This window comes from Oryx dammah, unplaced genomic scaffold (genome assembly GCF_014754425.2).
Source record: "Oryx dammah isolate SB20612 unplaced genomic scaffold, SCBI_Odam_1.1 HiC_scaffold_25, whole genome shotgun sequence".
Taxonomy (NCBI): domain Eukaryota; kingdom Metazoa; phylum Chordata; class Mammalia; order Artiodactyla; family Bovidae; genus Oryx; species Oryx dammah.
The window spans coordinates 93,231,376-93,243,948 of record NW_024070209.1 but is presented as its reverse complement, the minus strand read 5'-3'; the positions used below and the strand labels follow the sequence as shown (position 1 = coordinate 93,243,948).

The window sequence follows — 12,573 nt, the reverse complement described above, 5'->3', positions numbered from 1 at the left end:
TAGACATATATTCAGATATGTGGCAAATATATTTACACACACACACAGACACACACACACACAGACACAGCAGTTAAGTAACTGCTCCGGGTGTTGTGCTAAAACTGGGGGCAACAACAAAGGAGGTGTAAAATATAGACCTTTTTTTCATTGAACTTTGATGAAAAGAGAAGTGAAAAAAGTGTAACCTGTGGTAGTTGGAGAGGATTTCTTGGAGGAGTTGAAGGTTAAAGAGTAATAGTAGGACTTAGGCAGGCAGAGAAGAGTAAATCCAAGTAACAGAATAGATATGGTGGAAAGAAAATTGGCATCTTAGTCAGAAGACCTGGTTTGAATGCTGGCTCTGATGTTTAATAGCTTTGTGACTTTGGTTGGGTCCCTTTGAGCCTGTGTCTCCCCTGCCTTCTCATAGGGCTGCTGTGAAGATGAAGACTGTATGGGTTGCTTCCACTGTAACGAGATTGCACTAGTTCTGTTGTTAGATGACATGTTTGCAGATACTCATTAACATATCAGAGAAGGCACTGGCACCCCACTCCAGTACTCTTGCCTGGAAACTCCCATGGACAGAGGAGCCTGGTAGGCTGCAGTCCATGGGGTCGCTAAGAGTCGGACAGGACTGAGCAATTTCCCTTTCACTTTTCTCTTTCATGCGTTGGGGAAGGAAATGGCGACCCACTCCAGTGTTCTTGCCTGGAGAATCCAAGCGATGGGGGAGCCTCGTGGGCTGCCGTCTATGGAGTCGCACAGAGTCGGACATGACTGACGCGACTTAGCAGCAGCATGTTTCATAAATTCAGATGTCATTTAGTAATTTGTATTTATCAAATCTTTTATAACTTTCCATTAAAAATATTTAGAGTGCCTAGCTCAGTGTGAGGCATTCCGTGAATTGTAGGTGTTAATCATTCTTAGTCAGCTCAGGCTGAGTAAAACAGGCGTAGCAAAACAGGATGACAGTCTCTGCCCTTCAGGAGTTTTTGCTCTTGGTGTTAAGTTATACTCATATGAATGTAAGGTATTCAGTGCCCTGGAGTCTAAATTTGTGCTACAGGTACAAATACAAGAGGTGAGAGGGTAAATGTCTTTCACTAGACCTCATTGGAGCAGTGTGAGTAAATGTGGAAAAAGGATTTGGATAGGCAGGGAGGGCAGGGTAGGCGTTCTGTGCTAACAGGGCTTTTATTTTATTGGGTTGGCTAAAAAGTTATTTGGGCTTTTCTGTTATCTTACATAAAAACCCAAACAAAGTTTTTGGCCAACCCAATGTTTTGTTTTGTTTTGTTTTGTTTTATTTACTTAAATATATTTATATTTAGGGATACCAAAGCATAAATGTTACTGCCACTGCTGAGGAAATCATTAGTAACACTTAAAAGATTCTCATTCTAAAACTTGTGTAATGTTATAATTGAGTTTACCTTTCTCCTTGTAAATTTATTGAACTTGTGCCTTCTCTCCAGATGGTATTACAGTGTAGAATTTATTTTTGGAGTGTGTTTTTTAAAAATATGGAATTGCTTTTATGATACACCTAGGTTTAAAGTCTGTTATGGATTTTCTCTTGTAGGTGTATAAATCACAAAACTCTACGCTATAAGATTACTGTTCCAAAGGCAGGACAAATTTCTGAAGTTTCCTTGGTAATCTCCCTTCACATGTTAAGATTGTTTCTCAACTGTTTGTAAATCCTTGGGCCTATTTGGGATGCTAGGATGACTCTTCTGTTTTAGAAAAGCAGTGCCATTAGAGTGCTGTACAGCCTGTCCTGAAATTAGGTGGTTTTACTACAACGCACTGTTCTCTCTTGGTCACTGTGGTGGTTTGCAAATGACCAGACCCTAGGTCATGCTTCTTGAATGCAGCTGTCTGTCTTGAATACTGAGAGTAAACTCCTCTTAATTTGCCTTTCAGGGAATCTAGGTTTAACTGCATATCTACTAGAATATTTTGCGCTAGTAACTAGACTATAGAGAATCTTGATAGCATTCCAGTAACTTTCCTATTGGTATGTGATCAGCTCAGTGAAATTTTACAGAATCATGATTTTTATAGTTTTAATAATAAAAGCTAACATTTACTGAGTGCTCTTATGCCATGCTTTCTGCTAAGCATGGGATTTTTTTTTTTCATTTAAACATCACAACAACATAATAAGGTGAGTACTGTTTTTATTCTCACTTTACATGTGAGACAGAGAGGTTAATTTCCATCCAGGGTTACACAGTTAGCAAGTGATAGAACAGGGATTTGAACCTAGGTAGTCTGATTTCAGGGCCAGTTCTCTTACCTTTAAAACTTTTAACAGTCTTCTCAGTTAATGTCCTTCTGGGAAACTCTTATATTGGGAATTTTATCTTTCATGTGTTACTTTGTGGGAAGATGTTGGAATCTTGTTATGTTCCTGTTAGGGATTTTTCAGTTGTACCCATTATCTTGTGTGAAGGATTGGCTATTAATATTAGTTAAGTAACCCCAGCTGCTGAATTAGAGCCCTGAAATACATCAGCTAAAATGCCTAAATCCTGTGTATAATAGCCCAGAGCAGGTGTCCACCTCAGCCTGTTGCTGCTGCTGCTGCTAAGTTGCTTCAGTTGTGTCCGACTGTGTGCGACCCTGCAGACGGCAGCCCACCAGGCTCCGCCGTCCCTGGGATTCTCCAGGCAAGAACACTGGAGTGGATTGCCATTTCCTTCTCCAATGCATGAAAGTGAAAAGTGAAAGGGAAGTCGCTCAGTCTGGTCCGACTCTTAGCGACCCCATGGACTGCAGCCCACCAGGCTCCTCTGTCCATGGGGTTTTCCAGGCAAGAGTACTGGAGTGGGATGCCACTGCCTTCGCCGCCTCAGTCTGTGGCTCTCCATAAAAGCCATTTAGGGAGCTCAGGCATTAGGGCTGATGGGGATCCTACTATCTTTAGTACCTGGCTTCCACGGTTGTTTTGTTGGACACATTGTCTAAGAGAGGTGGAAGTTGCAAGTACAATTTCTGCTCACTTTGGTTGCTGAGGGCTTAGTCTCATTGCCTTATCGCTGCAGAGGGATTGGGAAATGTCATGTCCTTTCTCTTGCTGATGCCATTCTGTAGTATTTTGAGTCATTTCATCAGTGTTGAAATGTTCTTGGGAGGAGTTCATTTTCAGCTACAGAATGTGAAGGGTGGCAAACCTTGTCCCCCCTACAACTCTCTTACTTTGGAAGAAACAGTGGCTTTTGGTGCATAGTTAGCTGCCTCCTCCACAGCTGTAATGCTGTAGATTTCAGTAGGAATGCCAGAGCAACCCAGTGTTATGTTTACAAAGTGTGACTATACACATTCAGCTCTGGCTTCTTGTACCAGCTCTGTGAGGTAACTATCAACAGATAAAGCCAAGTAGTGGTATTCCCATTGCAAATGAGAGAACTTCAAGGAAACCAGCTAAGAAGTTGTAGAGCTGGGACTTTTACATGCAGCTCTCATGGCATCAAAGTTCAGTTTGTATAACACACAATTTTTTGGGCAGAAAGTCTATCCAGCATGTTTTATGCTTACTATTATCACTGCTCTTAAATGTATCTTTCCTTAACAATATGTCCAATATAGTATTACTGATGTCCAATATAATATACTAACAAATGACTGGCATAATTTGGTCTTATTTTGAAGATTCAGAAAGTTCAAGAACTTGCATTGCTTCACTGTCATCATTACATTTGTAAATGACATCATACTTCAGGTATGTCAGTTAATGAAATACGAGAGGTTTTACTCTGTTTAGAGTTACATTTTATAGCCTTGCTTTTGGTAGATAAAATGATGTGTAAAATGAGTAAAGGAAGTAAGAAACAAAATAATTGCAGCAGTTACATTTCCTCTCAGTAGGAAAAATATATTCTTTTTGAAATACAGTGCTTATCTATGTAATTTCACAGATAATTTTGCTGTACTTACCATGTGGTAAAAAATCATGTTAGTACATGCTGCTCAAGAAATTGGGAACATATTCTGCTTTGTAGCAGAGGGGTCCTTCCTTACTGACATACTAGAAGTATGATGCCCTTCTATAGTATTTTGAGTGTTTCATCAGTGGTGAGGTGTTTTCAGCAACAGCACTGTGGAAATCTGATTTAGGGGTTGAAAGCTGTGGACTATGGCAGAATGTTAAGTGTTTGTACAGATGGATTATTAATCAGAGAGTAAGCTGGATACTTCTACATATCCCCATTTTAATATAACAGACAGCAAGCTCATTCTGGTTGACTTATTTTTGGTTATTTTTCTTGGAACTCTGTCTTCTTGAGCGTTCTGTTCCTAAATTATTTCAGAAGTGTCTTTTATTAAATAGAAGTAACATGATTTAAATTTATTTTGCATATAGAGAGCTACCCTTTCAGCATTTCTTAACAGCTTTCCTTTTGCTGTGAAACAGAGATAGGAAAAGAAACACTATTTTGTTTGCATCTGACTGGTCACCTATGGCTCTGTGGGATGACAGTGTATTCTGCTGAAGTTGTATCTTAGGAGTCTAGTCTTTGCTTTGATTTTCAGTTGTCTGACGAAATCTTAGTAGAAATACATACAGTAATTGCATCATAATTCACTGAAGCCTAACCACACTCTTTATACAACACAGACTAGCATTTCTTGAATGCTTTTGTAAGAATAAATACAGTTATCCAGATCTGTAATCCATTATTTTAGTGAACATACTCTAAAATACACTCTGAATTAAAAAAAAAAAAAAGACCAAAAAATAGGCTGAATTAAGGCTTATTCTGAGCTTTGAGTTACTCATTTTTGGGGAAAGTACATGTTAACATTTGGACTTATACATATGAGGAATGCAGGCACATTTACTGCTAAAATTCTGTCAGTGCATCTTTATTTGCCTAAAACAGTGGAACAGCACTTTCAGGCTGTTTTAATGAAGTTTAGTTACAGTGAATGATAAGGTATGTCATTTGAATCTTGGTTGTAATGTGATTCCTGTATTCACTTGTATTTAGAATTTGAACACCTGGTACAAAAAAATTAAACAAGTTGAAAAATATTAAATATTTAAGCTGAGATGAGGCACTTCATATAATATTTTATTGTTTAGTTGCTAAGTCTGACTCTTTTGTTAGCCCGTGGATTGTAGCCCACCAGGCTTTTCTGTCCGTGGGATTTCCCACAAAGGAATACTGGAGTGGGTTGCCATTTCCTTCTCCAGGGGATCTTTGTGAGCTAGGGATTGAACCTGCATCTCTTACATTGGCAGGTGGATTCTTTAGCACTGAACTACCAGGGAAGCCCTATGTAATATTACTTTTCCAAAAAAAAAAAAAAAAAAAAAAGAGAGATATAGAACCACAAGAGAGGATGGAAAGGGCACTGGACTTTAGTCATGAGTCCAGGGTTTGAGTCTGAGCCTTCCTAAAAAGTTGTTGGTGACCTCAGGCAAGATGATGCTTCCTGGGTGGCTCAGCTTGTTAAAGAATCTGCCTGCAAAGTGCAAGACCTGGGTTCAACCCCTGGGCAGGGAAGATCCCCTGGAGAAGGAATAGCTACCCACTCCAGTATTCTGGCCTGGAGAATTCCATGAATTGTATATTCTATGGGGTCACGAAGAGTTGGACACGACTGAGTGACTTTAACATCATCGTCAGGCAAGATATATCACCTCTTTGGGTCTTCATTTTCTTTTTGATAAATAACAATCTTGTGTTATTGACCAGTACTTTTTGACCAGTTTCAGCAGTTTGTGATTTTGTGATTCTTATCTTCTTATTCTCCTAGTGTATTTTTCTGTCTTGTCAAGGGGAGGTTTACAGTATAAAGCTGCCAGCACTTTTGTCTTGATGAATGGTCTTGATAGTAGAAAACATGATTTGAATTTTCCCCATCTAACTTTATTATGTTTTCTAAAACTAGTTTTAAAGGAGTTTAAAAGTATGAAATTAGAAGTATTTGGTTTTACATTTTAATTGTGCCTAACTGCACCCCACTCCAGTACTCCTGCCTGGAAAATCCCATGGATGGAGGAGACTGGTAGTCTGCAATCCATGGGGTTGCTGAGGGTTGGACACAACTGAGCGACTTCACTTTCATGCATTGGAGAAGGAAATGGCAACCCACTCCAGTGTTCTTGCCTGGAGAAACCCAGGGATAGGGGAGCCTGGTGGGCTGCCGTCTGTGGGGTCACACACAGTCGGACGCGACTGAAGTAACTTAGCAGCAGCAGCTGTCATTATAAAATGCATGTGAACTGGAAAGACAAATGGTTTTAAAATTTCTTAATCAGTGAAAGGAAGTCGCTGAGTTATCTATTGTATCTGTTAAAGTCTTTTGAAATTTCATCTTAAGGCAGAGAGTAATACAATCAGTTATGTGTGTGGACCTTGTCCATATAAGTCAGTGTAGATGTATTGCTGGTACATTTTTCTCTTAAGTGTTTTATTATTAAAGTTTAAACATGCAAAAGATTTGAAAGAATTATACAGTGAACTCTTACATATTCTACAATTAGCTCAACCCCAGCAATTAACATTTTCTTTTATTTGCTTTACATGTTTATCCATCTATTTATCCCATTATCTATCAATCTTTTTTTTTTGATGTATTACAAAATAAGTTGCAGACATTCTTACAGTTTATTTCTAAACACTGACATACATGTTAATTTAGCTGGAGTTCAAACTTGTTACACTTTTTTAAAAATTAAAATTTACATATGGAAAAATGCACAGCTCTTCCGTCTACCATGGATGATATTAATGAGCACCTAACAAAGGTCCGTCTAGTCAAGGCTGTGGTTTTTCCAGTGGTCATGTATGGATGTGAAAGTTGGACTGTGAAGAAAGCTGAGCGCCGAAGAATTGATACTTTTGAATTGTGGTGTTGGAGAAGACTCTTGAGAGTCCCTTGGACTGCAAGGAGATCCAACCAGTCCATTCTAAAGGATATCAGTCCTGGGTATTCATTGGAAGCACTGATGCTGAAGCTGAAACTCCAATACTTTGGCCACCTCATGCGTAGATTTGACTCATTGGAAAAGACCCTGATGCTGGGAGGGATTGAGGGCAGGAGGAGAAGGGAACGACAGAGGATGAGATGGCTGGATGGCATCACCGACTCAATGACCATGAGTTTGGGTGAACTCCAGGAGTTGGTGATGGACAGGGAGGCCTGGTGTGCTGCGATTCATGGGGTCGCAAAGAGTCGGACATGACTGAGAAGCTGAACTGAACTGAACTGACATTTCCAGGACCTGTCTTAGTCTGGCAGATAGAAGAGACAGCCTCTGCCTTCAGGGTGCTAATAGAGAATATGTGTAAGAAAGTTAATCCAGTATTACTTGGACCTTTTTGTTGCAAGTAATAGAAATCTGTAGTATTTCAGTATATAGATCTTGCTTTTAAAACTCAAGAACAGGAAGGAATCAGAGCGGCTTCTCGGAATAACTGGAAGGCCCATAGGACTGTCTCCTCTTACCTTTGTTTGACTCTGCCCATCTATTCTTTCTTTTCTCTTTGAAGATTTGCTTTCTCCTCTTTTTAGTCCATATGGTCGGAGAAGGCAATGACAACCCACTCCAGTACTCTTGCCTGGAAAATCCCATGGACGAAGGAGCCTGGAAGGCTGCAGTCCGTTTGGTCCTAAGAGTCGGGCACAACTGAGCGAGTTCACTTTCACTTTTCACTTTCATGCATTGGAGGAGGAAATGGCAACCCACTCCAGTGTTCTTGCATGGAGAATCCCAGGGACGGCGGAGCCTAGTGAGCTGCCGTCTATGGGGTCGCACAGAGTCGGACATGACTGAAGTGACTTAGCAGCAGTACATATGGTTAGAATATGGCTGCTTCCATAATGTTTCTTTCTTTCTTTTTAAAAAATATTTATTTCTTTGGTGATGCTGAGTCTTCGTTGCAGCATGTGGAATCTAGTTCCCTAACCAGGCCTCAAACTCCGGCCCCTTGTGTTGTGGAGTCTTAGCCACTAGGGAAGTCCCATAGCCTTTCTTTTAAAACTAATAGTTCTTAGCCACACAGAGATACCAATTTTCTATTTTAATTTGAATTCCAGGCTCCTGGGAGGGAGTCTGGCCCAGTCCTGTTCAGCTATGCGTGAGGGCAGGTTTTGAAGTTTGGATCTCCTGTTGGAAGCCTGCCTTTGTGGATGGAGAAAGGACAGTTCCTGGAGCAGGTGTGGGACTGTTGAAAGGAGGCTGCCACTGAAAATTGTTTCTAAGTATGAGTGTGATAAATGATTCTATAGATAAGAGCAGGGTACAGAAATAGCACAGAGGGAGAATGAATCACTATTTAGGGATAGAGTGGTGGTCCGAGACCACTTCCTGAAGAAATTGGTGGGTGGGTTGGGTCTGAAAGATAAATTCAAGTTCAGCAGTGGGAAAGAAGGATGTGTGCTGCAGAAGAACAGGTAGAAAGACAGGAAATGGCCTAGTGTGTTTAGGAAATTGTAAGCATGTTAGTATATCTGCAGTATAAGTTTTGAAGTGGGGCAAGTTCCATAGTGATGGGAAAGTGAGAAGGAGAGAAATAGGTAGGTAGGTAGATAGATGTTTAGATACAGATCAGGGCCAGTTCAGAGGAGAATCTTATCTTGCTAAGATATAGGAAGCCAGCAAGAGTAGGTAACAATCGGATTTATTTTAAGATATCATTTCATTGGTTAAACTGGAGACAAGTTCAAACTCATGAGAGCCCGGACTGAGAAAATGGCAGTGAAAAAGAACAGGAGATATATTTAGGTGGTAAAATCTTCAGTACTTGGGGTTTATTGAAGATTGGGAGAAGGAGAAATCTTACGATGGTGACCCCTATTCTGATGGTGGTTGGATGAGTTGGGATACCAGCCAAGATAAGATATATAGGATACTGAGGTGCTCACTGTTGGTTGTGTATTTCTTAATCTGGCTGATAATCACAGGTGTACTTTTTTAGGACTGTTAAATTGTATTTACATGTTTTATGCATTTTTGTGCATTTAAGTTATATTTCATAATCGGAAATGTTACAGAACAAAAAGAAACACAAAAAATATGCTTTGGGAAAAAGATGCTGTGGACATTTGCGTTTGGGGTGTGCATGCAACCTTCCAGATGGAGATATGTAGAAGGCAGTAAGTTGGACATGAAATTTGAAGTATGGGCTGCCGATGAAAGGATTAGATTAGGTCTGTAGTTCGCTTTCCTGTTTGTATGTTAGGATTTTCTGGAGAGTTAAAAAAAATTATTGGTAACCTACATCCCACACCAGACCAATTAAATTGGTCTTTGTTGGTATGAGGGCACAAGGTCTAGTTTACAGAGCTTCCTGTGCTTCTTACTCTGATACAGAGATGAGAACTACTAGGTTTCAGGAAAATTGCTCATTTCCTACATTCTGTGATGAAGAGATAGAGTTGAGCAGAGAGGATTTTGTAATTGTTTTAGAATTCAAAATAAGTTTATATTTGGGGGGGATGATTATTTTTTTGTTTTTTGTTTTTGGCTGCACTGTGCAGCATGCAGAATCTTAATTCCTGGACCAGGCATGGAACCTGGGCCCCCAACAGTGGAAGCATGGAGTCTTAACCACTGGACCACCAGGGAAGTTCCAGGACATAATTCTTAAGCCTTGTGCTTTCCCCCCATTATTGTTATTATTATTATTTTTTGGATTAGAATTAATTTTATAAAAATATGGAACGCTTCATGAATTTGCGTGTCATCCTTGTGCAGGGACCATGCTAATCTTCTCTGTATCATTCCAATTTTAGTATATGTGCTGCCGAAGTGAGTACTTTCCCCCCATTATTACCTGAAGTTAAGAAAGAATGTATTTGGTTAAAATAACAATGTACATGTGTTCCTAAAGAAAACATGTGGAAGATGCAAGCTGTTTCAGTTAAACAGTTTTAAAACAGATTTCTTTTGATGAAATGGCTGTGTCTTCTCTAATTTTAATTATTAATAATGTATAGGCTTTGCAGCCAAACATAGAAAATTGCCTCATCAGCTGCAGTGTCTTTGAATAGTAAATATGAAGGACAATGATTGGTAAATGTTAATTGTTTGTCTGATGTAGTCTGAAAGGCAGACAGCTGTAAATGCTGCGAAATTGTCTCTGTTACATGTGATATGGTAAGGACATTGCTCACTCATTTGTCTTTTCTTTCCTTCACTACATAGCTTTGTAACTCAGGGTCAGGATCAGGATCCTGTATCCATCACTAAGTATTTATTAGTACCTGAAATATGCCAGGGGTAAATTTATGTAAGTTACTAAATATAGATGAAAATGTAGGGACTTGCACCAGGTGTGCCAGTATTTCCATTTTGGATGGCATATAAAAGGCAGCAGGATGCAAAATTATTTCATAATTATAAGAATTTCTTTACTGTTCAGAAACTGGAATGATTTCTTGGGTTTGAGCATTTAGGTATGACCTAACCCATAGATGATTATTCTCACTCAGCAGCCTCTAGTTCCTTGAACTCTCTTCCTCTAGTGATTTTGTTTTCCGTAGGCCTCAGGCCCATGATCTTACCACTTTTTTCATTGTCCTTTACCTTCTTGACATTCTCATTTCCTCCCTCACCCAATGTAAATTCCATAGCCAGTCATTTTACAAACTCCTCTCTTCATATACCCTCAATTACCATGCCCTTCTTGCTTTATCATACTTGGCAAAATTTGTAATCCTGGTTAAGCTGACTCTTCTACTTTGTACCTGTGCATCTGAACATAGCTGAAAAATGCATGTGTGTACATATGTGTGCACACGCACACTCCCACAGCTGTGCTGACTAATCTTAAGTTCATGCCCTTGAACCTCAGGGGGTCCTTAATACTGCCAGGCAGTCATATATGTATCAAGTGTGTTGGCTCTATCACTCTTCCAGACAGCTCTTTTGTACCGTCACCTTTCTCTTTAAAGGTATAACATCTCTCCCATTCAACTGATGACCTTGTTTCCTAAGAAACTTCCTACTTCACTAGGAAGACTGAAGCGCTCTGTGCCTGTGCATTCTGCCTTCCCTCCTGTTAACAGGGATGAACTCTCTGTGCATCTTTAGTTGTATGCTGAATACCACCCCCTTTGAACTACTCAAGAATATGACTCCAAGAATCACTGCCGCCAGCCAGTTCCCTATATCACTGTTTTACTGTCTGTTAGGTCATTCATCAGTGTATAAAGCATGTTATTTCAAATACCCCCAGTTTAAAAAATACTTTTCTTGACCCTGCCTTCATTGCCAGGTACTGTCCTATATATTTGCTCTCCTTTGTAGCAGAACTTTAGAAAGTTGTCTCTATTCAATGTTTCTAATTTCTTCCCTCCCATTCTCTCTCAGTCTGGAACAACAGACTGGTTCCAAATAGGAAAAGGAGTAGGTCAAGGCTGTTTATTGTCACTCTGCTTATTTAACTTCTATGCAGAGTACATCATGAGAAATGCTGGGCTGGAAGAAGCACAAACTGGAATCAAGATTGCCGGGAGAAATCTCAATCACCTCAGATATGCAGACGACACCACCCTTATGGCAGAAAGTGAAGAAGAACTAAAGAGCCTCTTGAAGAAAGTGAAAGAGGAGAGTAAAAAAGTTGGCTTAAAGCTCAACATTCAGAAAACAAAGATCATGGCATCCAGTCCCATCACTTCATGGCAGAGGGATGGGGAAACAGCGGCACACTTAATTTTTTTGGGCTCCAAAATCACTGCAGATGATGACTGCAGTCATGAAATAAAAAGACGCTTCCTCCTTGGAAGAAAAGTTATGACCAACCTAGACAGCATATTAAATAGCAGAGACATTACTTTGCCAATAAAGGTCCGACTCGTCAAGGCTATGGTTTTTCCAGTAGTCATTTATGGATGTGAGAGTTGGACTATAAAGAAAGCTGAGCACCAAAAAACTGATGCTTTTGAACTGTGGTGTTGGAGAAGACTCTTGAGAGTCCCTTGGACTGCAAGGAGATCCAACCAGTCCATCCTAAAGGAGATCAGTCCTGGGTGTTGTTTGGAAGGACTGATGCTGAAGCTGAAACTCCAGTACTTTGGCCACCTGATGCGAAGAGCTGACTCATCTGAAAAGACCCTGATGCTGGGAAAGATTGAAGGCGGGACGAGAAGGGGATGACAGAGGATGAGATGGTTGGATGGCATCACCAACTCAATGGACATGAGTTTGAGTAAACTCCAGGAGTTGGTGATGGACAGGGAGATTTGGCGTGCACCAGTCCATCAGATTGCAAAGAGTCAGACATGACGAGCGACTGAACTGAACTGAACTGATTCTCTCTCTTCCTCTGTTATTCTTTTATTGAGATACAATTCACATACTATAAAGTTCACCACGATAAGTGTACAATTCACTGGTTTCTTAGTATATTCAGAGTTATGCATCTGTCACCACTGTCTACAGAACATTTTCATCATCCCATAAAAACCCTGTATCCCTTCATAGTCACTCACTCTGTTCCTCAGTCTGTAGCTCTGCTTATTCTCTTGGAATCTGCCTATGTCTCTGTGGATCTGCCTCTTCTGGAAATTTCACATAAAGGGAACCAAACAATATGTGACCTTTTGTGTCTGTCTTCTTTTACT

The 12,573-nt window shown here is 40.1% G+C and overlaps 1 protein-coding gene and 1 non-coding gene across 4 annotated transcripts in view; one reads left to right on the top strand and one right to left on the bottom strand.

Annotated features, from left to right (window-relative positions):
- The window catches only part of LOC120851972 (spermatid perinuclear RNA binding protein), a 145,136-nt gene that overhangs the window by 27,132 nt on the left and 105,431 nt on the right, over positions 1–12,573 (top strand). The gene's annotated exons all lie outside the window — the stretch shown is intronic.
- LOC120852381 lies at positions 9,659–9,765 on the bottom strand. The gene has a single exon (XR_005718555.1). It is a non-coding gene; the product is annotated as a U6 spliceosomal RNA (small nuclear RNA).